The following is a 22728-nucleotide window of genomic DNA, read 5'->3' on the forward strand; positions in this document are numbered from 1 at the left end:
TCAATTGTTGCTTTTAAAACCTAGTCTATCCCATTCCACCATCAGTTTACATGAGTGAGATGGGTTTTTTCATTGTTGTTTTTCATTTTTACTTTTCAGAAAGTTTTAATAATATATATGACAATAGTTCGTAAGTACTTGTACTATGCAAGTACAAGATAGGTAGCTGATGAGTCTTCCCAGATGACGATTGTCCCACAGAAGGAACAGCCACCAGACACTTGGTAGTCCAAGAAATGGTGTCATCCTAAGTGATCAGTGAGTAGGGAGCTAGTTTGGCTGCCAGAACAAACCACGCCTCGGGAGAGTGCCCGAACAAGGAGAACTTTATGGGTTATGAATTCTAGAAAGGGAGTCACCAAATTTTTTTGACTCCTCACTAATCATGTGTATGTATTTATTATACATACACATATACAATATATACAACAAATATATATGCTGCATATAGCTATATGCTATATATGGTTAACATATATGCATACATACATATATATATATATATATATATATATATATATATATACACATATTACTATAAGCACCGTGTGGTATCTATTATAATGTCTAAAAATACATCGTGGGTATGATGCTCGTACTCATAGAAAAGCCATGGTGAGGAGAAGTGTTTTTAGTATAAACGATAGAGTGTTCATATGGGAGAAGCTTGGTGTAAGAGAGGGTCCTAGGAATAGGATAGTTGTGATGGCATTTATAGCAATGATGTTGGCGTATTCTGCTAGGAAGAATATAGCGAAAGGGCCATCAGTGTATTCTACATTAAAGCCTGATACCAGTTCGGATTTTCCTTCGGTTAGGTCAAACGGTGCTCGGTTCGTTTCTGCTAGTGTAGAGATATATCATATTATAGCAAGGGGTCATGTTGTAATGATTAATCAGAAGTTTTCTTGGGTGATTGAGAGTGTTTTTAGTGTAAATGAGCCGTTGATTAGTATGATTGATTGGAGGATGATAGCTAAGGAGACTTCGTATGAGATGGTTTGTGCAACTGTTCGTAGAGCTCCAAGTAGGGCATATTTTGAGTCATCAAACTTATAATAGATATTGTAAAAGGAGAAGATAAATGTAAAATTAGTGTCACTTGAGAGTCACTTGTGTTTAATTATCAGCTCTGGACCATCTCTGAGTTGTCTTCAGAATAAGAAAGGACAAGTTCAAGAGCCCAGGAATTTGTTTTAAGTAACCCCTAAGGCATCAGGTCTTCTGGTTCACTAACCAGAGAAGGGAGGGAAGTAAGTTCCCCTAAGCTTCCACCATGAGTCTAAAACCAAACTGAGAATATTAGTGCATGCTCCCAGGAAGGGTCCCAATAGCCTAGTTCATATCTGTGTTACAACAATAATTCAAATAATCTGTGGACCTTGGGTGCATATATAGTCAATATACATGTGAAAGGTATCATCACATAGTAGATAGAGTTGATTTCAGAGACTGGAGGACTTGAATTAAAGTTCTCCCTCTGTTTCATACTTGCTCTATATGTGTTCCTGGCAAATCACTTAATTCCTCAGCACTATATATAGAAAAACTCTGAGATGAAAAATTGCAGAGGTTTTAATATGTATTGGTAGAGGAAGTTTCCTCTATCTTCTATCCTTCCTATGTTATATATAAATATAAATAGATATAGATAGAGAGGAGAAAAAGTTAAGTTCTTATCGTTTTGCTATTGTCTGCTTGAAGACTTGTTTTATATCCAAGGGCCATGGCAATAGGTTCATCTTGAGCTTACTTGGTACAAGGTTGGATCCATAACAAGTGCTTAATAAATTCTTGAATTCAACAGAATGACTTTCAGCTCATCTTGAAATTTGCTGGAAGATGGCTATATGTTAAATTAAGAATTTTGAAATTTGGAAGGCTGTGACAAAAGTCAGGGATCAATGGTGCTGAGTAAGAAGGATTTAAAGGGAAGACCAATGAAAATGTGATCATGAGCAAAAAAAAAAAAAAAAAAAAAAAAAAAGTCTGTGCTTCCTCTTAGCTTGAGATATTTTTGGCTAAAATAAGAATTCTAACAAAAAAATGAATAATATGTTGTTAAATAAATGTGGTTAAGAGTATAGTATGTAGGTAAACTGAAAATGATATGAGACTTGCACTACCAAAATACATCACTTAGTAGGAACATCCTAAACATGCTAGGACCTTTCAGGAATATATATATATATATATATATATATATATATATATATATATATATATTTGTATATATGAATATATATATGTATATATATAATTTTAACCCTCCCATTCCTTTTAACAATTCTGGCCAGGACTCCTGATGTCCACTAGGATCAAATATTAATTCTTCCCTTGGCTAATACAAGCCCAGCCTTACATGGACAATGTGCCTTCTACCTAACTTGTCGGCAACATTACCTTTTACTCCTCTCCAACATCCAAGCCACAGGCAAAAGAGACCTATCTGCTAATCCCTACAAGTACCAAGATGTTCCAACTTCCTCACCTGGCCCTTTGTTCTAGGAAGTCTCTCCTTCTTTTCTTCTAACCTTTGGAAACTGGAGCCCTCTGCAAGGCTTGGCCAATTCAAGTGTCAATTCTGTCCCTTTCCTCATTCCATGAACTGGCAATTACCTGCCCTTCCATTACTAGCAATTTCATCCATAGATATTCTCCTTTGATTCACCTATGAAGATCTTTTATTGACCAATCCTCCATTATGCTTTCAAAAAAAAAAGAAATCAAGTCCTATCAGACAAATATTATAATATGAAAGAGGTAGCCCTGTTTTAGGGGCTAGCGAGCTAATCCCAGAACTAGGAAGACCTGGATTCAAATTTTCTCTCTGGTTGTATGATTTTGGGCAATGTACTTAAACAGTGTTCTAAGCAACTCTATTAATCTATGAGCAACAACAACAAAAAAGTACAGACTTACGTTGGTAGAAGGAATTTCCTCATCAAGAATTCCTCATATCAATAAAATCACAGGTCCAATTCTTCTGTTTTCCTACAATATGAAGGAAAGTGAACTTTTTTTTGATTGGCGAAAATAGAATCCTATAGACTCCCCAGAAATCAAGTAGCAAGAAATTTCAGAAAGGTCAAAAGAGAAAACATTCACAAAAAGAGATGAGGAATGAACATAAGTGAGAAATTCAAGTTTTCCATGTAGAATTTTAAAAATCCAATTGCTAAGGTAGAAAAAACTGATCATGGAAATGAAGAATTTATCCAGAGGCAGATGCTGTGACGGATAGAAAAACCAGATTTGAACACAAAACTACTGAACTGAAGGGAAATTTGGCAGAAAGAAAGCAAAGGACAATAATATTAAAAGAATACATGAATTCTATGCAAGTCAAAAATCTGGCTTTGAAGACAGAATGTAAAGAGATTATATAGATTTCAATTTCTGTAATCTGGATATTTTGCAGATATTGCTCCATTTCTTTTCATAATTCAGTTTTGTAGGCTTACAGTTGTCTAGAAAAGCTTCTGTTAATTCTTCTTATTTCTTTGATTCTTAAATAATCTTTTCCCCCCATTTTACCAAAGCTTGTTTGAGTATTATTGATACTTTTTTAAAATAAAGGACTTGACATTTTTTTTTAATTTAATGATTAGTTCTTGTTCTTTTCAAAAAGTCTTACATTGTGCTATTCGGGTTTTCCCCTCTATTTTCTTAGTGAGCATCTAATACTTGTCAATACTTACTTCTTGAGTTTTATTTATTATTTAGTTATATAGACTTTTTCCTTTGGCAAATTGTGCTTGAAAGAAAAAAATTTCCCCTCAGATTATTTGCGTTAACACCAAAATTTGGGCAAATAACTATTGACCAATTGAAAACTAGCCATAAGTATATCAATTAGATAAGAAAACTCATGGATAGAGATTCAATCAACTAGAGCAGAAATATGTAAATTGTGTTGTTCACTTTTTTTCAGTTGTGTCCCACTCTTGGTGACCCCTTTTGGGGTTTCCTTGAGAGAGGTACTGGAATAGTTTGCCATTTTCTTTTTCAATTCATTTTACTAGTGAGGAAACTGAGACCACAGGGTTGTGACTTTCCCAGAGTCACACAGCTACTGAGAGTCCAAGTCTTGGCACATAGCACAATACCTGGCACTCAGTAAATGCTTGTTGACTGAGTGAAGGTAATCATAACTTCAGAGGTGCTGCCATTTTAAGGCTATTTTAAAGAGATGTGTAAAGTTAATAAGAAATGGCTAAATTTCTTATTATTTCATTATATTCCAATTCAATATATATTTCATTATAACAATAATGAGATCAGGATAGCAATTCCTAGTTCAAAATACATGTGATAAATTCACAATGGTTATTCTCTTTATTTTAAAAAATAAGTTTATTTATGGGAAGTTACAGACAGAATGAAGAGGTAAAACAGGTACCAGGAGTGGTAAATATGAAATAAATTTGGGAGAACAATAGGGTTACTAAGGAAAGGAGTTTGAAAAAATGCATTTAAGAAATATAAGGTATCATGGGAGCATGAGGAAGGGAAGACACTGACAGCTCAAATGGAGTGATCAAGGAAGAGCCATGTGGAATCCTCCTGGCTGACCAGTCTCAGACCATAATCAATATCTCAAATATTGTTTTAAAATGCTCAGAGATTGGAGGCATAGACAAGGGAGGCTGATAAAAAATTCCATCCTTATATCACTCTATACAAACAGGACAGTCTGGGATTTGGTTATAGCTGATAAAAGCCACTTGAGCTTCTTCCTGATAAGGGAAGACAGTAAGCTCATTTCAAAGTTCATATCAAAATAGATGAGTGAAGCTAATTGTTCATAGGCTAAGATCAAACTTTGTAATTATAGATCAGAAGAACCTAATGGTCACATCAAAGACAGTGACTTACTTTTAAAATGGATATTTTGCTTTTGAAATAACCACAGCTGGTAAAACCAAACCAAACAAACAGACAAAACAACCAATCAACAACAACCAAAAAAAATGGTGGTTTGCTAGCATCTGGTCTAGAAGGAACATATTACACATTTGCAAACTGATTGTGGGAGCTTTGGGAGGCTGAGCAATGAGTCTGTGTTGTCCACCCTAAAAGTCATGTTGAAGTATTACAACATCATGAGAAAATTAATGGATGCAATTAAATGAAGCTAGGGAATATCCATTGATCACATCCCCAGAAAAAAGACAGCATAGGTAGTATATTGGACAATTATATAGACATACATTTTTGACAATTTATAACAGCAGCATATAATCAATCACTTTATTTCTTCTTTTGACCAAAAAGTGATTACTTTTTATAAGATTATTAAACATATGACTTCTTTTTTATTTTACATCTTATTGGTTAGAGAAAGATATTGACCATAATGTTTTAAATTTATTTTGTTTTCCTTTTCTTACTGATAAAGAATTGTTATGACTTTGAAAATTAAAAACACTGACTTAAAATATCTTAAAATTCTATAAAGTAAAATAATTATTAAAATATTTAGAAAATTGATCAAAGTTTTGCTTTGACAATTTCCTTTAATTGTTCGGCCTTAGTTTCCCTACATTATTCTCCTCAGTTTTCCTGAATTGTTCTACTTCAGTTTCCTTGAATTGTTCTGCCTCAATCCCCCTGGTTGCAATCCCCCTTCCTGACCATTAGAAATGATACTAATTTATATCAAGATAACTAGCCCTGACCATTAGCATTCCATAGAGCCATAAATTGTAGATAGGTTATTTAGCCATAGGTAAGCAGATCTTCTATTTCAGACATCCTGGCTGCTAGGTCCTCCTAAGTTATCAGAATTAATGGTTCCCCCCTCCCCCCCCCCAACCTGTCAGAACCGAATTTATGGTCTGTTCCAGAGAAGTTCCTGCTCTCCAGTGCTCTCCACCTTCTGCCTTTGCTTATCTTATCACTGAAATCCTAGAAAAATCACTGGAATTCTTCATTCTCCAAAATTACCACTTAAGTGTCCCCTTTGACTCCTCACTCCCTCACACAGAAATTCAATCTCTTCTCCAGCTTTGCAAATTCTACCCTCGGAGAGCTGCCAAATATGGCTCCTCACCCAGTGGGACTAGACCAAGAATGTTCCATTTCCTGTCTCTTCTTTTCCTCTGTTTTCTCTCCTGCTGTCTCCTCACCATTTGCCCAGCCTTTCCCTCCAATCACTTACATTCCATCTTCTCAGAGCTTTGATAGAGAGAAATAGGAAAATGGCATCTGACTCCTTCCCCCCTCTAGTTCTTATTCCCTCTTCCTCCAGTTCATTGCCAATTGGCACCAAGAGCAGGAAAAGGGGGCCTCCGTTGTGTGCAATCCATCTCAGCCACTGATGGTCCCAGGGGTTGCCCACCAGTGTGTGTCCTGTCCCCCTTCCCCATTGTCCTCCCTCCCTCCCACACCCCATGCACTCCACCCTCAGCCCCAAACAAGCTCCCAGCCTGAGCTTCCTGGTCACCAAACTGCACCCCCTGTGCCTTTGCACCCGGCTCCCCCTCCCCATCCCCTGGAATCCTCTCCCTCTGGATTCCATCTTGCCTCTGGGGCCCCCAAGCTCCCACACTGGCTGAGCCCAAGGGCAGCATCTGCAAGAGGCCTTTCCCCATGTTCCCAGTCGGGAGGGATCCTGTCTTCTCTCCGTTGGTCACTGATGCTCAGCACTTTCCCTTGGCAGAAGGGAAGCTTGTCAGGGACAGAGGCCAGGTGTGGAGATGGGGCTGGGGGGGAGGAGCTCACTCTGTGCTCTGCTCTTCCCCCTGAGCTCCAGAAAGTGCCTGACCCAGAAGGGACACTCAGCCAATGCTGCCCCCACCCAGGTGCTAACAAAGGCCGTGGGCAGAGTGGGTGCTTCCCAGGTGCTTTCCATGTGATCTCATCAACTCCTCAAGGTGTGAGGACTATGCTAATGAGCAGGAGTCTGGCTAGGAGGGCTCAGAGAGGGGTCTCCCAGGTGGGCGAACTTGGGTGCCGTTGCCCATTGTATCCCGGAGCAGGGGCTGAAAGCAGCCCATGGTGGGGACCGAGGAGGGGCTGGGTGACTTGTGGGGGGAGGTGGGGAGGCGCAGGAAGTGACCATGAGTAGAAGGGCTGTGAACCTGACAGTGGCGGGCGCATCAGAGCAGTGTTGGTTAAGACTATACTTTCAGGGATCATTTCTATAGTATGTGGCTAGAGAATTGTGGCTGAAAGTGTAGCACGGAGGTAACCACGAGGAGGAACTGGAGCGTTCCCTTCTGAGCGTGAAGCCGGCTTGTGGTGCTGCTTCTCAGCAGCTGCCACTTGCCATTGATGATCGTTCTTCCCTCCCTTTGGGTTGGGTGAGAGGAAGGGAACGCAGGCTGAGTGGCTCCTCTCTTACTAGCTTATGTCAAGAAAGGAGATGGGACTCATTTGCTTTGCCCTGGAGCTTTTCTTTCACCTCAAGAAATCCATTTTTCTCATTCTTTTTGAAGAGTAAGCAGAGTAGCTTACCTTCACTAATGGTAGATGAGGTAAAGAAGCTAAACTGAATGGGCTTATATTCCTGAATAGAGCCAACCTGTTTCTTTCTCGTTATCATGTCAGATTCGTGATGAAGGAAATTAGGGCTTGTCCTTTCTATCCTGCTCTCATCTTTTACATCGTATTGTCCCAAACTAGTGAATAGGTTCTCAGGAGATTGGTCATGCAATACATAGACCATAAGACTTCAGAAGGTGTCAGCTCATTAGTTAGTTTTCTTCTTTTTCTTTCATTTAGAAGTATTATTATTCCTTATATATAATGCTTCTCTTGGATAGGTAAAATGAAAGGTTTTCTAGGAGAAATTTAGCTTCTTTGGTAATTAGGTTTAAAAAAAAACCCTTCAAAATAGCAGCAAACTGTGTTTTTAATAAATTAATAAAGATCAAAATGATTATAATTTTATTTTGGATATGACTCATTTTTACACTACCCCCAATCTCTGCCATCAACCCCCACCCCCATTATTCTTTCAGAATCACACTTGTCTCCTTCCATTACCTTCTCTCACTTCCTTGGTAAGAGTTTTCTCTCCTCATTGGGGTTCCAAAACATTGGTTTCCCTAGAACCTCCTCTCACCTCTGAGACGACCCACTTCTCAGCCTTTTCGGTTGATTCTTTGTATCGAGGCTGTGTCAAGGTTCCTTTCATGGATCTTAATGGAGTCATGGTGTATACTGTTTCCTTGGCTTGATTGTCTTTACTCACTATCAGCACTCATACAAATCTTGCCCTGTTTCTCTAAATTCTCCTGTCCTTGTCTCATCCCTACTCTGGAGGGAGATGTCTGTAATATCCAGCACTGCTAACCCCTGTTTCCTTCCTGCTTCTCTCACTCCCTACTTCTTTTCAATCTTTCCTGCTGCTTCTTTGTTGCCTACAAATAAGTCTCAGTGTCTCATCTCCACAACAAACCCTCACTTAATCCTTCTCTCCCCAGTGACTGTCAATGCATTTGTCTCTTGCCTTTTTCTGGCTAAAATCCTGAAGAAGGCCCCTGCTTCTCATACTTTCACGTTTCTTAACTCTCCAGTGTCTGGCTTCCAACCTCATCATTCAATGAAACTGCTCTTCCCAAAGTTACAATGAATGGTCTTTCCTTAAACCTCATCTTTCCTGACCTCTCTGCAGCTCTTCACACTCTGTCACTCTCTTCTCCTTGCTCCAGTTTTTAGGAACTCTACTTCCTCCTGGGTCTCTTCCAACCTATTCTGCGTCTTCTTCTATTTTCACTCTATTTTATTTGACTGCATGATTTCATCAATTCCCATGAATTTAATTGTTTCCATACAAATAATCCTAAAATATGTTTATCCAAGTCAAACCTTTCTTCTTATCTCCCATCTCCAATTTACCAGTAGACATTTTAAATCAACATGACCAAAACTTTCTTTTCACTGTGGAGAAGGCCACCATTTTTAAAGTGGCAAAAAAAAAAAATTACCACTGAAGTATCATCTTTGACTCCTCACTTCTTCAAACCCCATCCCCATCAAGTTTTGCCAGTTCTACCCCTCAGATATCTGCGGAATATGGTCCCTTTTCTAGAGTGACTGGAACAAGAGTATTTAATTTCCTGTGTTATGTTTTCAGCCTGTTGACTCTTGTACTATCTCCTCATCTTCTATTGAGTCTCTCCCTCCCTTCCCTGCAACCACTTACATTCCATCTTCTCAGGCCTTTTAGAGAATGATAAAGGGGGAAATAGCATCTGGGTCCTTCCCTCCCCCCCTCTACTTCTTATTCCCTCTTCCTCCCCTTCACTGCCAATCAAACCAACAGCAGGAACAGTGGGCCTACATTGTGTGCAATCCACTGAGAGTCCCAGGGGTTGCCACCATTGCCCTCCCCCATTGTGGACAAGTACCCAGGGGAAGCAAGGTCGCTGCCTCCCCACCTGGCTCCAGCTGGCAGACCCAGCCCCTGCTGCTCCCTGGTCAAGAACATTCAGTAACTCCCAACCACTGCCAGCATCCAGCTCCAGATCTGACCTTTTCCATGTCTGCCATGACCTCACCAAGCCTGGCTCAGCTTCCCTCTCTGCATGACGACACACGGCTCCCCTTCCCCCCCCCCCCCCACTCCTGAAATGCACTCCACCCTCAACCCCAAACAAGCTCCCAGCCTGAGCTTCCTGGTCACCAAACTGCACCCCCTGTGCCTTTGCACACGGCTCCCCCTCCCCATCCCCTGGAATCCTCTCTCTCTGGATTCCATCTTGCCTCTGGGGCCCCCAAGCTCCCACACTGGCTGAGCCCAAGGGCAGCATCTACGAGAGATCTTTCCCCATTTTCCCAGTCGGGAGGGATCCCGGCTTCTCTCAGTTGGTCACTGATGCTCAGCTCTTTCCCTTGGCAGAAGGGAAGCTTGTCAGGGACAGAGGCCAGGTGTGGAGATGGGGGCCGGGGGGGAGGAGCTCACTCTGTGCTCTGCTCTTCCCCCTGAGCTCCAGAAAGTGCCTGACCCAGAAGGGACACTCAGCCAATGCTGCCCCCACCCAGGTGCTAACAAAGGCCATGGGCAGAGTGGGTGCTTCCCAGGTGCTTTCCATGTGATCTCATCAACTCCTCAAGGTGTGAGGACTATGCTAATGAGCAGGAGTCTGGCTGGGAGGGCTCAGAGAGGGGTCTCCCAGGTGGGGGAACTTGGGTGCCATTGCCCATTGTATCCCGGAGCAGGGGCTGAAAGAGGCCCATGGTGGGGACCGAGGAGGGGCTGCGTGACTTGTGGGGGGAGGCGGGGAGGTGCAGGAAGTGACCATGAGTAGAAGCACTGTGGGCCTGGCAGGGGTCGGGGCGGCGTGGGGCTGGGAGCCAAGACTATACTTTCAGGGATCATTTCTATAGTATGTGACTGGAGAATTGTGGCTGAAAGTGTAGCACGGAGGTAACCACGAGGAGGAGCTGGAGCGTTCTCTTCTGAGCGTGAAGCTGGCTTGTGGTGCTGCTTCTCAGCAGCTGTCACGTGCCATTGATGATCGTTCTTCCCTCCCTTGGGTTGGGTGAGAGGAAGGGAACGCAGGCTGAGTGGCTCCTTCTTTAATAAATCATGTTGAAAAGTTAGATATGACTGAGTTTCTTTGCTATGAAACTTTCCTTCCTTCTCAAGAAATCCATTTTTCTAATGATTTCAGATAAAAGGGGCAACGTCAGCCAACCAGGGTAGCTCGGCTTCATTGAATGATAGGTGAGATAGAGGAAAAGTTCAAGAAGCAGAGACAGCTGTGGCGGCGTCCCTGAGAAATAAAACTGCCCTGGTTGTGCTCCCCTATGGGAGTCAACAGTCTACACTCTTCTTTGCCTCTCTGGTCATTACTCAGACATTCATGCAAATCTGCCCCTTTTTTCTCTCACTTCCCATGTCCTTGTCACAGCCCACTCTTCCTTGGGGGGGGGGAGGGGGACATGTCTGTTCTATCCAGCAAGGCTAAGCCCTGTTTCCTTGCTGCTTCTCTCACTCCCTGCCTGTTTTCAATCTTCCCTGTCTTCTAGTTGTCTTTCTTGTCTACAAATAAGTCTCAATGTCTTTCCTGAAAAATCCCTCTCTCAATCCTGTCCCCAGGGACTGTCATCCCTTTTCTCTCTTGCCTTTGCTGGCTGAAGTCCTCTGCTCCCTTCATTTTGCTCAACTCTCTACTGGCTGGCTTCCAGTCAGTCTCATAGTTCAACTAAACTGCTCTTTCCAAAGTTACAGGGAATGGTCTTTTCTGAAATCTCTGGGCAGCTCTTCACACTGTATCAATTGTTCTCTTCAACTTGTTACTTCTCCTAACATGAGTTTGTAGGGACTCTGCTCTCTTCTGATTCTCTTCCAACCTCTTGTTCTAAATCTTCTGTTTTCTCTCTATCCTATTTATTGAACGACCATCGCTAGAGAGATAATTTTTGAATGGACTCATCTGATCCAAACTATTTCCCTCCCAATCTCCCATCTCCAATTTACCAGTAGACATCTTAAATCCCCATGACCAAAACTTTCTTTTGATAGTTGAGAGGACCACTATTTTCAAAGTCACACAAAATTACCACTTCAGTGTAAAGGGCCACAGACAGTGGGGGGAAGTCTGGATGAGGTAGAAGACCCTTCAGCCCACAGGGAACCTGCTGACAATGTCTGGTTGGGCTCTTACCTCCCCTTGGGGGCGTCTCAGCCTTCTGGAAAAGGTGGGGTGGAGGTGGGGGGGGCGTGACAACTTGTGTTCTCCTTAAGGCAGAGGTACTTGCGGCAAAGAGGTAACTCCATAATAATAGCAAGGTGCTTACATGCGCAGTGTGCTCTAATGATGTAATTGTATGAAGGTGTTGAAGGCCAAGGGAATGTGAAATAAACGGACTCTATATTTGACCATCCACGTGGGTTCCTGCCTCTTTACTCCTCTCCCAAGATCAAGGACTCAGGCTGGTACAGATCCTCCGGGGAGCAAGTCTGGATCATACACTTAAGTGTCACCTTTGACTTCTTACTCCCCCACACAGAAATCCAATCTCTTCTCAAGCTTTGCCAATTCTACCCTCAGAGAGCTGCCAAATATGGCTCCTCAGCCAGTGGGACTAGACCAAGAGTGTTCCATTTCCTGTCTCTTCTTTTCCTCTGTTTTTTCTCCTGCTGTCTCCTCACCATTTGCCCAGCCTTTCCCTCCAATCACTTACATTCCATCTTCTCAGAGCTTTGACAGAGAGAAATGGGAAAAGGGCATCTGGGTCCTTCCCCCCTCTAGTTCTTATTCCCTCTTCCTCCAGTTCATTACCAGTTGCCACCAACAGTAGGAAAAGTGGGCCTATGCTGTGGGCAATCCATCTCAGCCACTGATAGTCCCAGGGGTTGCCCACCATTGCTCTCCCTCATTGTGGACAAGTACCCAGGGGAAGCAAAGTCGCTGCTTCCCAACCTGGCTCCACATGGCAAACCCAGCCCCTGCTTGCTCCCTGGTCAAAAACATTCAGTAACTCCCAACCACTGCCAGCATCCAGTATCAGATCCAACCTTTGCCATGTCTGCCATGACCTCACCGAGGCTGGCTCAGCCTCCTTCTCTGCATGATAACACAATCCCCCTTCCCCCCTGCACTCTACCCTCAGCCCCAAACAAGCTCCCAGCCTGAGCTTCCTGCTCACCAAACTGCACCCCCCTGTGCCTTTGCACACGGCTCCCCCTCCCCATCTCCTGGAATCCTCTCCCTCTGGATTCCATCTTACCTCTGGGGACCCCAAGCTCCCACACTGGCTGAGACCAAGGGCAGCATCTACAAGAGAACTTTCCCCATTTTCTCAGTCGGGAGGGATCTTGTCTTCTCTCCACTGGTCACCGATGCTCAGCACTTTCCCTTGGCAGAAGGGAAGCTTGTCAGGGACAGAGGCCAGGTGTAGAGATGGGGGCTGGAGGGGAGAAGGTCACTCTGTGCTCTGCTCTTCCACCTGAGTTCCACAAAGTGACTGACCCAGGAGGGACACTCAGCAAATGCCACCCCATTGATTGATGGTCCCCCCACCCAGATGCTAACAAAGGCCATGGGAAGAGTGGATGATTCCAAAGTGCTTTCCATGGGAACTCATCACCTCCTCAAGGTGTATGGACTATGCTAATGAGGAGGAGTCTGGCTGGGAGGACTCAGATAGAGGTCTTCCAGTTGGTGGAACTTGGGTGCCATTGCCCTTTGCAACCCTGTGCAATTTATTACCAATTTATTGGCATAAAGTTGGGCCAAGTAACTCCTAATTATTGCTCTAACTTCTTCTTCATTAGTGACAAGTTCTCCCTTTTCATTTTACGAGTACAGTTTGATTTTCTTTTTTTTAAAACCAGATTTACTAAGGGTTTGTATATTTTGTTGGTTTTTTTCATAGAATCAACTCTTAGTTTTATTAATTAATTCAATAGTTTTTTTACTTTCAATTTTATTGATCTCTCCCTTTATTTTTAGAATTTCAAGTTTATTATTTGATTGGGGGCTTTTAATTCGTTCCTTTTCCAGCATTTTTAGTTGCAAACCCAATTCATTCACCTTCTCTTTCTCTATTTTATGCAAGTAGACCACTAGAGATATTACATCTCCCCTTATTACCACTTTGGCTGCATCCCACTCATTTTGATGTCTCATTATTGTCATTTTCTTTGGTGAAGTTATTAATTATGGCTATGATTTGCTGTTTCACCCAATCATTCTTTAATATGAGATTATTTAGTTTCCAATTGTTTTTTGGTCTATTTCCCCCTGACTTTTTATTAAATGTAATTTTCATTGCATTATGGTCTGATAACGATACTATTTCTGCCTTACTGCATTTGAGTTTGAGGTTTTTATCTCCTAATATGTGGTTAATTTTTGTATAGGTTCCATGAACTGCTGAGAAGAAAGTGTACTCCTTTCTGTCTCCATTTAGTTTTCTCCAAAAATCTATCATATCTAACTTTTCTAGTATTCTATTTTTCTCTTTGACTTCTTTCTTATTTATTTTGTGGTTTGATTTATCTAATTCTGAGAGTGCATGGTTGAGATCTCCCACTATTATAGTTTTGCTATCTATTTCTTCTTGCAGCTCTCTTAATTTCTCTTTTAAGAATTTAAATGCTACACCTTTGGTGCATATTTGATTAATATTGATATTGTTTCATTATTTATGCTACCCTTTAGCAAGATATAGTGCCTTTTCTTATCTCTTTTAATTTGATCAATTTTTGCTTTTGCTTGATCTGAGATGAGGATGGCTACCCTTGTTTTTTTTACTTCACCTGAAGCATAGTAGATTCTGCTTCAACTTTTTACCTTTACTCTGTATGTATCACTTCAAGTATGTTTCCTGTAAATAACATATTGTAGCATTCTGGCTTCTAATCCAGTCTGCTAACTGCTTTCTCTTTAGCCCATTCACATTTATGGTTAAAATTACCAATTCTGTATTACTTGCCATCTTGTTAACCCCTGCTTATGCTTTTCTCATTTTCTTCCCCCCATTGCCCTCCCCAGTATTAAACTTGCTTCTCACAGCCCTCCCTTTTTAGTATCCCTCCCCCCACCTTAGAGTTCCCCCCCATCTTACCCCCTTTCCTCACAATTTCTGTATTCCCTTCAACTTAGCTTACTCCTCCCCTTTTCACTTTTCCCCTCCCACTTTTCAATGAGATGGGAGAAGTTTCACCATAAATCAAATATGTCTAATATTTTTCTCTTTAAGCCAATTCTGATGAGATACACATTATGTTCATCCCCCTCCATTCTTTCTCTCAGATATAATAGATTTCCTTTGCCTCTTTGTGAGATGTAGTACCCCCACTTTACCCTTTTTCTGGTACAATTTCTTTTCCACCTCTAGTCTCTAGAACAAATTATACATGTGTTCTTTATATATCTTTATAACTATAACTTTATATACTTCCCAAGATTTCTTTTTGCCTTTTTAGGTTTCTCTTGAGTCCTATATTTGGAGATCAAACTTTTTGTTTAGTTCTGTTTTTTTTCATAAGAAATAGATGAAATTCACCTATTTCATTGAATGTCCATCTTCTTCCCTGGAAAAAAAATGCTCATTTTGGCTGGGTAAGTTATTTTTGGCTGTATACCAAGTTCCTTAGCCTTTTGGAATATCAGATTCTAGACCCTTCGATCCTTTAATGTGGATGCTGCTAGATCCTGAGTAATCCTTATTGTGGCTCCTCTATATTTGAATTGATTTTTTCTAGCAGCTTGTAGTATTTTTTCCTTCATCTGATAGTTCTGGAATTTAGCCACTATATTTCTTGAAGTTTTTATTTTAGGGTCCCTTTCAGTAGGTGATCAATGAATTGTTTCAATGTCTATTTTACCCTCTGTTTCTATAACATCTGGGCAGTTCTCTTTGATACTTTCCTGGAAAATAGTGTCTAGGCTCTTTTTTTCATCATAGTTTTCAGGAAGTCCAATAATTCTCACATTATCTCTCCTAGATCTATTTTTCAAGTCTGTTGTTTTCCCAGAAAGGTATTTGACATTTTTTCCATTGTTTCATTTTTTTGGTTTTGCTTGACTGATTCTTGTTGTTTCCTCAAGTTATTCAATTCCATTTGTTCAATTCTGATTTTTAATGAATTATTTTCTTCACTCAAATTTTAATATCTTTTTCTAATTATCCAATTGAATTTTTAAGTGAGTTGTTTTGTTCTATGGAATTTTTTTTCCCATTTCACCAATTTTATTTTTAGAGAGCTATTTTCTTTTTCCAATTCATTAATTCTGTTTTCCTTGGAGTTGTTTACTTTTTCCAATTCACTAATTCTGTTTTTCAAGGATGTGATTTCTTTATCCACTCTATCTTTAAATGAGTGGGATGACTTATCCAGATCCTCTTGCCAAGCTTCCCTTTCCTTTTCCCATTTTTTCTAGCTCTCTTGTGAGAGCCTTTTAAATTTCTTCTATGAGAGTCTTGTGTGTTGAGGATCAAATCATATCCCCCTTTGGGGATTCATCTGGAGACAGTCTGTTTTTAGTCTCCTCAGGGTTTAAAGTCTGCTCTCTATCCATATAGAAGCTATCAGTAGTTAGAGCCCATTTAAATTTTTTGCTCATTTTGTCAAAAAGAAGAATCAAGGAAAATGAATTAACAACAACAACAAAAAAAAACAAAACAAAAACAAAAACAAATGCAGTCTGCTTTTTTTTTGGGGGGGGGGGGGGGGGGAGGAGCTGGATGGTATTACTGAGCTTCCTCTATAGACTGCAGGGGCAGCAGTGAGCCAGCCAGGAGCAGGACAGAAATGGCTGTGTTGTATCTGTGCTCTGAGATTCTGAGAATGTGCTGAGACACTCCTGGTGGGTGTGGCCAGGTTCTGAGAGACCCTAGCTTTTTGAGGTTATGGTCTTTACCCCCTGTATTTATAGCTTCTCTGCTGATCTTTGCCTGGCTTGCTGCCAGGGCAAAGTAGCCACAATATGGTAAAGTTCTCCCTCCAGAAAGAGATGAAATCACACCCCACCCCGCTTCAGTCTGCTCAGTGTGGGCAGCCTGCAGTACTCTCACTACCTGCCCAATCTGACCATCCCTGCCTGCAAGCAAAAACAGACCTTTTCCGGTGAATTTCAAGGCTATCTTCTGTTGGTAATTATTTGTGGTATTTTTCAGTCAAGCAATTAATCCCAAGGCCTTGTCATGACATAAAGTATTCTGAGAGCAAAGACGGAGCTTAAATAGATGTGTGTGTCCTCTCTGCCATCTTGGCTGGAAGTCAATTTGGGAAATCTTAAAAGAAAATTGCTCTAATCCCTTAGAATTAGAGGCCAGACTGGAAATAGGAAGAAATAGAATCCACTGAAATGAAAACTTTCAAAATCAAGGAAGATGGAGAGAAACAAATAAAGGAAAGAAAGGGACAGACCAAAGAGGAGGAGAAGAATGAGGGAAGAGGAGGGAATGAGAGGGGACAATGGAAGGAGAAAAGTTTTATTCTGAAAGAACAATAGGATTGAGGTTGATGGCAGAAAGGGGGTTAGGATAAAGACCAGTCATATCCAAAATAAAATTACACTCATTTCCATTTTAAAATTGTTATTATAATAGCTTTTTATGTTTCCAAATATACGTTAAATAGTTTTCAACATTCACCTTTGCAAAACCTTGTGTTCCAAATTTTTCTCCCTCCCTCCTCACCTCCATACAGCAAACAATAAGTTAAACATGTGCAATTCTTCTAAACATATTTCCACATTTGTCATGTTGCCCAGGAAAAAATAGAACCAAAAAAATGAGAAAGAAAAAAAAAAACAAGCAAAGAAACAACAACAATAAAAAGTTCAAAATACTATGCATTGATACTCGTTCTGTCACTATAGTTTTTTTTCTAGATGCAGGTGACTCTCTCCATCACAAGTCTATTAGAATTGCCTCGAATCACCCCATTGTTGAAAAGAGCCAAGTTCATCACAGTTGATCATCACATAATCTTGTTGCTGTGTACATTATTCTCTTGGTTCTATTTCCTTCTCTCAGTATCAGTTCATGTTAGTCTTTCCAGGCTTTTCTGAAATCATCTTGTTAATGATTTCTTATAGTATAATTATATTTCATTGCATTCATATACCATAACTTATCTAGCCATTCAGATATACAGCAATTTCTAGTTACTTGCCACTATTAAAAGGGCTGCTACAAACATTTTTGTATATGTGGGTCCTTTTCCTTTTTTTTTTTTTTTTTTAATAATCTCTTTAGAATACAGACCCTGTAGACACTGCTGGATCAAAGTGTATGCACAGTTTGTTGACTCTTTGAGCATAGTTCAAATTGCTCTCCAGAATGGTTGGTTCAGTTCACAACTCTGCTAAACATGTATTCATGTCCCAGTTTTCCCATATCCTCTCCAATACTTATCATTTACTTTTCCTATCATTTTAGCCAATCTGAGAGGTGAAGTCGTACCTCAGAGTTGTCTTAATTTGCATTTTTCTAATCAATAGTGCTTTTGAACATTTTTCTTATGACTAGATATGGTTTTAACTTTTTCATCTGAAAATTATCTGTTCATATCCTTTGACCACTTATCAATTGGGGAATGGCTTATAGTATAAATTATATATATATTATATATATACACATATATTTATATAGTTTAGAGATGAGGCCTTTATCAGAAATTCTGTATGTAAATTTCATCCCTCAGCTTTCTGTCTCTCTTTTCATCTTGGCTGCACTTGTTTTGTTTGTGTAAAATTTTTAAAATTTAACTTAATGAAAATTATGCATTTTGCAGTTTATTATGTTCTCACCTTCTATTTTGGCCTTAACCTCCCTTTCCCACAGATCTGAGAGGTAGACTATCCCTTGTTCTTCTGATTTGCTTATGGTATCACCCTTTATGTCTAAATTATAAACCCATCAACTTTATCTTGGTGTAGAGTTTTAGGTGTTGGTCAGTGCTTAGTTTTTGCCATTCTAATTTCCAATTTTCCCAACAATTTTTGTCAAATAGTGAGTTCTTATCCCAGAATCTAGGTTTGGGTTTATCAAACACAAGATTAAGATAGTTGTTGACTATCTTATTCCACTGGTGAATTAACCTATTTCACTGATCCACTACTCTATTTTTTAGCCAGTACCAAATGGTTTTGATGAACACTGCTTTATAATATGATTTTATATCTATACAGGTAGGCCAATTTTTTTTCATTAATTCCCTTGAAGTTTTTTATCTTTTTTTCTTCCAGATGCATTTTATTATTTTTTCTAGCTTCTATAAAGCAATTTTTTTGGCCGTTTTGTTGGCATGGCATTGAATAATTAGATTAGTTTAGGTAAAATTGTTCTGGTTTGTCCTACCCATGAGCACTTGATATTCTTCCAATTGTTTAGATCTAACTTTAATTGTGTGAAAAGTGTTTTGCAGTTGTGTTCATATAGGTCCTGGCTTTCTCTTGGCAGGCAGACTCCCAAGTAATTTATATTATCTACAGATATTTTAAATAGGATTTCTCTTTTTCTCTCTTGCTGCTGGACAGCCGATGATTTGTATGGGTTTATTTTATAATCTGTAACTTTGCTAAAGTTGTTAATTGCTTCTAGTAGTTTTTAGTTGATTCTCTAATATACCCTCATATCATCTGCAATGAGTGATAAATTTGTTTCCTCATTACCTACTCTAACTCCTTCCATTTCTTTTTCTTCCCTTATTGCTAATGTTAACATTTTTAGAACAATATTGAATAGTAGTGGTGATGACGGGCAATCTTATTTCACTCCTGATCTTATTGGGAATACTTCTGGTTTATTTCCATTTCATATAATCCATATTAGTGGGGTTTTTTTTAATAGATGCCACTTATCATTTTAAAAATATATATTCCATTTTTCTATGCTTTCTAGTATTTTTAATAAAAATGAGTGTTGTATTTTGTCAAATGTTTTTATGCATCTATTGATATAATTGCATTATTTATTAGTGTGATTATTGATATTGTCAGTTATGCTGATAGTTTTCCTAATATTGAACCTACTCTATATTCCTGGTATAAATGGATAAGTTTCTGTAATCTCTTTGCTAATATTTTATTTAAGATTTTTGCATCAATATTCATTAGGGAAATTGGTCTATAATTTTCTGGCCCTTCCTGGTTTAGGAATCAGCACTATAGTTGTTCCATAAAAAGAATTTGGCAGGATTTTTTTCAAATCATTTATATAATATTGGAATTAATTGTTCTTTCAATGTCTGGTAGAATTCACTTGTAAAGACATGTAGCCCTGAAGATTTTTTCATAGGGAGTTCATTAATGGCTATATTCCTTTTTATCCCCATTCAATTTTTTCCAAAGGTCTATCATATCTAATTTTTCTAAAATTCTATTTACTTCCTTAATTTCTTATTTATTTTGATGTTGAATTGATTTATCTCACTGACAGAGGGAGGTTGAGATCCCCTTATAATATAGTTTTGCTATTTCTTCTTGCAGTTCTCTTAACTTCTCCTCTAAGAATTTGGATACTGTACTATTTGGAACATATATGTTATTGTACTCTTGATCAAGATATAGCTTGCTTCCTTATCTCTTTTAATCATATTTATTTTTGCTTTTGCAATCAGGATCGCTAACTTTTTTTTTTCTAAATTTTGTTTTGATTCTTTACTCAATTTGAAGTATAATTATTCTGCTCCAATCTTTTACATTTTCTCTGTATGTATCTCTCTGCTTAAAATGTTTCTTAAAAAAACATGTTGTAGGATTCTGACTTTTAATCCACTCTGCTATCCATTTCTATTTTGTGGGAGTGTTCATCTCATTCACATTCACAATTAAAATGACTAACTGTATTTCATAGCTTCCAGTTTTCCCCAAGTTATACTTTTCTTTCTCTTTTCAGCCTTTACCTCCTCACCAGTGTTTTGATTCTGACCACTATCTCCCTCAATCTACCTTTTCTTTTTTCAGCCATCCTTTTTATCCCTTTCCCCTTCTACTTCTGCCCCCTTCTATCAGTCTTCCCATTTCCTTTCCTCTTTCCCCTCTTACCTATAGCTTGAGCTATAGCTTGAGACAAAATTCTATAACAAAGTAAGTATGTTATTGCTTCTTTGGGCCAAATCTGATAAGATTAAGGTTCAAACAATAATCATCTCCCTCCTGTCATTCTCTCAACTGTAATATGACTTTTAGGCCTTTTCATGTTATGTAATTTCTCCCACTTTATTTCCCTTTTCCTTGTCTCCCAGTACAATCCCTTTTCCACACCAAATTTCTTTTTTATATCAGCACATTAAAGTAAACTTATAGCTGTACCCTTTAACGTTTCTAACTAACTGACAATGATATAGTTCTCAAGAGTTACATACATGTATCATCTTCCTAAGTAGGGATACAAAGATTTTAAGTTTAAAAACATAAGGGTTTTTTTCTTTTATACCTTCTTATGCTTCTTTTTAGTCTTCCATTTGGTAATCACAGAAATGTGATTTAGTCTTCCATTTGGTAATCACATTTCTGTTTAGTTCTAGTCTTTTCTTCTTTTTAAAGAATATTTTTTTTATTTTTCAAAATACATACAGATAGTTTTCAAGATTCATCCCTGTAAAACTTTTGTCTTTTAAATTTTTCCCTTCCTCCATCTCCCCATCACATATAACAAGTAATCCAATATAAGTTAAACATGTGTAATTCTTCTAAACATAATTTTACATTTATCATGCTGCACAAAAAATCAAATAAAAGGAAGAAAAATGAGAAAGAAAACTATAAGCAAACAAACAACAAGAAAGATGAAAATATTATGTTGTGATCCACATTCAGTACCCATAGTCCTCTCTCTGAAGGCAAATGGCTCTCACTATCACAAGTGTATTGGAATTGCCCTTCATCATCTCATTGTTGAAAAGAACCAATTCCAACAGAATTGATCATCACATAATCTAGCTGTTGCCATGTACAATGTTTTCTTGATTCTACTCACTTCATTTAGCATCAGTTCATATAAGCCTCTCTAGGGTTTTATGAAATCAACCTGCTGTACATTTCTTGTAGAACAATATTATTCCTTAACATTCATATACCATAATTCATTCAGCCATTCCCCAACTGATGAGCATCCACTCAATTTCTAGTCCCTTGCCACTACTTAAAGGCTGCTACAAACATTTTTGCACATGTGGATCCTTTTCCCTTTTTTATGATCTCTTTTGGATACAGACCCAGTAGAGACACTGAAAGATCAAAGGGTATGCAGAGTTTGATAGCCCTTTGGGTTTAGTTCCAAAGTGCTTTCCAGAATGGTTGAATCAGTTCACAACTCCACCAACAATGTATTAATATCCCCAGTTTTCCCACATCCCCTCCAACATTTATCATTATCTTTTCCTGTCATCTTAACCAATCTGAGAGATGTAATGTGGTACCTTTGAGTTGTCTTCACTTGCATTCCTCTAATCAGTAGTGATTTAAAGCATTTTGTCATATGACTAGAAATGGCTTTAATTTCTTCAGTTGAAAATTGTCTGTTCATAATCTTTGACTGCTTATCAAATGGAAAATGGCTTATATTCTTAAAAATTTGAGTCAATTCTCTACATATTTTGGAAATGGCGCCTTTTTCAGAAACACTGCATGTAAAAAATTTCCCCCAGTTTTCTGCTTCCCTTCTAATCTTGGATGCATTGGTTTTGTTAGTACAGAACCTTTTAAATTTAATATAATCAAAATTATTCATTTTGCATTTCATAATGTTCTGTAGCCCTTCTTTGGTCATAAATTCCTTCCTTCTCCACAGTTCTGAGAGGTAGGCCATTCCTTGTTCTCCTAATTTACCTCTGGTCTTTGCATCACAAATGATAGAAAAGCCCCTATTTCATTGAATGTTTACCTTTTCCCCTGAAAGATAATACTTAGTTTTGCTGGGGAGTGGATTTTTGAGTGGACTACAAGCTCTTCTGAAATATCATATTCCAGGTCCTTCAATCCCTTACTGTGAAAACTGCTAGGTCCTGGATAATCCTGATTGTGACTCCTCAATATTTGTATTATTCCTTTATGGCTGGCAGTTTACAATATTTTCTCTTTGACCTGATAATTCTGGAATTTAGCTACATTATTTCTTAAAATTTTCATTTTGGTATCTTTTCAGTAGGTGATTGGTGGATTCTTTCAATGACTATTTTACTCTCAGCTTCTAGGATTTCAGGGAAGTTTTTTCTTGATGGTTTCTTGAAAGATATTCTCCAGATTCTTTTTTTCATCATAGCTTTCCTTAGACGTCGCTCCTGAATCTCAGTTATTTTTCTAATGAGAT

At 39.0% G+C, this 22728-nt stretch overlaps 2 non-coding genes across 2 annotated transcripts; both read left to right on the forward strand.

Annotated features, from left to right (window-relative positions):
- The first annotated feature begins 7120 nt into the window (after window positions 1-7120).
- On the forward strand, window positions 7121-7337 carry LOC111720483. Its single transcript, XR_002770158.1, has one exon. It is a non-coding gene; the product is annotated as a small nucleolar RNA U3 (small nucleolar RNA).
- Window positions 7338-10307: 2970 nt separating this feature from the next.
- Window positions 10308-10523, forward strand: LOC111720477. Its single transcript, XR_002770152.2, has one exon. It is a non-coding gene; the product is annotated as a small nucleolar RNA U3 (small nucleolar RNA).
- The last annotated feature ends 12205 nt before the right edge of the window (window positions 10524-22728 follow it).

Source organism: Sarcophilus harrisii, chromosome 4 (genome assembly GCF_902635505.1).
Source record: "Sarcophilus harrisii chromosome 4, mSarHar1.11, whole genome shotgun sequence".
NCBI classification, from domain to species: Eukaryota; Metazoa; Chordata; class Mammalia; order Dasyuromorphia; family Dasyuridae; genus Sarcophilus; species Sarcophilus harrisii.